General features: G+C 45.1%; 1 pseudogene; it reads left to right on the forward strand.

Moving 5' to 3' along the window:
• Window positions 1–2150: 2150 nt before the first annotated feature.
• Window positions 2151–3014, forward strand: LOC106001920 (annotated as a pseudogene).
• Window positions 3015–3422: the final 408 nt, after the last annotated feature.

A 3422-nucleotide genomic window follows, 5' to 3' on the forward strand; every position in this document is an offset into this window, starting at 1 on the left:
AGTGGCTCAAGTCTATAATCCTAGCTACTTGGCAGGTGGATATTGAAGCTAGTCAGAGCAAAATGAAGTTCATGAGACTCCATGTCAACTAATGGCTGGGTATGATGGCAGCTGGGCATAGTGGTTGGTGTCTGTCATCCCAGAGAAGCACAAGTCAGAGACTCACAGCTCAGTCCCACTGGGACAGAAAGAAAGACCTTATCTCAAAAATAACCAATTTAAGCCAAGTACCAGTGACTCACATGTGTAATCCAAGATATTCAAGAGATTGAGATCTGAGGATCACGGTTCAAAGCCAGCTTAGGCATAAAACTCTATAAGACTCTTCAATTAATAATCAAAAAGCTGTAAGTTCAGGTGATAAAGTGCTAATTTTAAGCAAAAAAAAGCTCAGAGGGTGGGGGCTGGGAAGGTGGCTCAGTGATAAAGCGCTTGCCTTGCATGCATGAGGCCCTGGGTTCGATTCCTCAGCACCACATAAACAAAAAGAAAAAAGCCGGACGTGGTGCTGTGGCTCAAGTGGTACAGCGCTATCTTTGAGCTGAAGAGCTGAGGGATAGTGCCTAGGCCCAGAGTTCAGGCCCCATGACCAGACCCTCCCCCCCCCCAAAAAAAAAGCTCAGGGACAGCACCCAGGCACCCAGACCCTGAGTCAAGCCCCAGAATCAGTACAAAAAATATAATAACCAATTCAAAAAGGAGTGGAGGTGTGGTTTAAATTTCAGAGCACATGTTGTACAAACACAAGGTCTTGGGTTTAATATTCAATACCATTAAAAATGTTACATTTTATGTTAAATGTATTTTAATACAATTTCAAACTTAAGGAAGTAAATTATACATGCATCTACCATATGGTATATCATTAAATTTCTGGACATTTGCCCAAAAGAACTGAAAAAATAACTATACATTATTGTCGTCAATTGACAAGTCATTTGCTACATCTTTGAAATATGTCCTCATCTGTGGAGATTTTGCCAATTAATACCAAAAATTTTTTTTTCTGGGTCTGGTCGTGGGTCTGAACTCTGGGCCTGGGCGCTGTCCCTCAGCTCCTCAGCTCAAGGCTAGTGCTCTACCACTTGAGCCACAGCGCCACTTCCGGCTTTTTTCTTTTTGCTTATGTAGTGCTGAGGAATCGAACCCAGGTCCTCATGCATGCAAGGCAAGCGCACTTACCACTGAGCCACCTTCCCAACCCCAATACCAAATTTATTTATCAACAATAGTGCATCATGATATCCATAAAGATTATCTTGAAACTTCATTATCTCAAACTATCAAAGAAACATCTACCAAAAGAGAGAGAGAGAGAGAGAGAGAAGGAAAGGAGGGAAGTAGTAAGCAGGGAGAGAGAAAAAAATGGAAAAGAGAGGAGAGAAGATAAGACAGGAGAAGATGAGGGGAGAGGAGAGACAAAAAGACAGGAGAGGACAAGGGAGAGGAGAGAGAAAACAGGGGAAGGGGATGGAAGGGGAGGGGAGGAGACAAAAGGGGAAATAGGCAACATCAAGCCAGGTGCCAGTGGCTCACACCTGTAACCCTATAACTACTCAAAAGGCTAAGATCTCACGATTGTTGTTCAAAGCCAGCAGGAGCAGGAAGTCCATGAGACTCTTATATCCAATTAACTAGCAAAAAGCCTGAAGTAGAAATATAGCTCAAGGGCTGGGAAGGTGGCTTAGTGGTACAGCATTTGCCTTGCATGCCTGAGGCCCTGGGTTCAATTCCTCAGCACCACATAAGCAAAAAAAGCCAGAAGTGGTGCTGTGTAGAGCCAAGTGGTAGAGCACTAGCCTTGAGCTGAAGAGCTGAGGGACAGCGCCCAGGCCCAGAGTTCAGACCCCACGACCGGACCCAAAAAATACAAAATACAAAATAAAAATCTTGGCCGTGCCCCCTCCCGGTCTCTGCTTCCTGGCCTATTTGGTGACCCACATCGCCTGCCCCTCCCACCGTGCAACCTCCACCCTGCCAGACACGGCCTCGGCACCACTGCCCTCCCCACTCCCCATGCCCCTTACCCCCCCACCCCACCTCCATGAAGTAATGAGTTTGGCACTGAGATGAACTGAGAACTTCATACTTCTAGGCAGGTGCTCGGCCACTTTAGCCACACCTCCAGCCTCATTTTTGCATTTGTTATTTTTGATATTGGAATCACTGGTGGCACAGGCCTGGATGATCCAGAAATGTCAGAAGGAAGAGCTGAGGAATATGAGGATGCTCCATTTGGCAAGCCATCTGATGCCTTGATTTGACTAAAAATGTTGATTTGTGTCCTCCTTGCAAAATACGGACGGCAGCACACCATAATACCTTCAAAAGTCAACCAGCAGCAAACACCTGGGCTTTGAAGGAAGTGGGCTGCACACATATAAGGGCCACAGCTTGAGGCTTCTTGAAGGAGAAAGTCAGCCTGGTGAGATCACCATTATTGGTCAGTTCATCAACAAGACCTGGAGAAGGCCTCCTGCCTTCTATGATGGAAGTCATTCCCGTGTAAGAGGAGCGTGTCATATTCCAGTGACTCAGGCATTTCTCCCCCAAACAGGAGAGGTCCTTATAGAGACTGCTAAGAAGCTAGGACTTCAGTGCCACTCAAAGGGACAATGGTCACAAGCGAGGGACCTCATTTTAGCGCTCTAGAAGAAAGCTTCATGTTCTTCCACCTGGGGGGCAGATGTCATCAATATGACCACAGTTCCAGAGGTGACTCTTGTTCAGGAGGCTGGAATTTGTTAAGCAAACATCCCCATGGCAACCGATTACAATTGCTGGAAGGAGCATGCAGAAGCAGTTTCAGTGGACCCAGTTATAAAGAAGGAAAATGCCAATAAAACTAAAAGTTTACTGCATACTATATCATACCTCAGATAGAGTCCACGGAACAGTCAGAAATCCTCCATAACCTGGAGAACATGACCCAGTTTTCTGTTCTATTAACAAGACATGAAAAGAAAGCAAGACTGCCTTCAAGAAAGAAGACTTTCTACTGCTCATCCTTTTGATCATTTTATTTAACTTGCAGAACAGAAAAGAACAAGAAGGATGTGGTAAGAAAGACATGACATTGAACGTATTATAATACTCCACCTAAAAGACTGACACTGCTTCAGGACACAGAAGAGAAGCAAATGGCCAATAAACAGGGAAAAGCTTATATTTTTAGGGCGGGGAGGGGGGGACAAAAGAAGATCCTGTTTTACCTCCTTCCATTAAATTTGCAACACTGAAATTGGAGACAGTATCCAGTGTTCTTTGTTGACCAGGAATATAAGAAAGAAAGTGAGGCTTGGGCTGTGTTTTGATATGATTAAAAATTGAGGGCTGGGAAGGTGGCTCAGTGGTAGAGTGCTTGCCTTGCATGCATGAGGCCCTGGGTTCGATTCCTCAGCACCACATAAGCAGAAAAAGCC

The sequence above is a fragment of the Dipodomys ordii genome, unplaced genomic scaffold (genome assembly GCF_000151885.1).
Source record: "Dipodomys ordii isolate 6190 unplaced genomic scaffold, Dord_2.0 Scaffold841, whole genome shotgun sequence".
NCBI classification, from domain to species: domain Eukaryota; kingdom Metazoa; phylum Chordata; class Mammalia; order Rodentia; family Heteromyidae; genus Dipodomys; species Dipodomys ordii.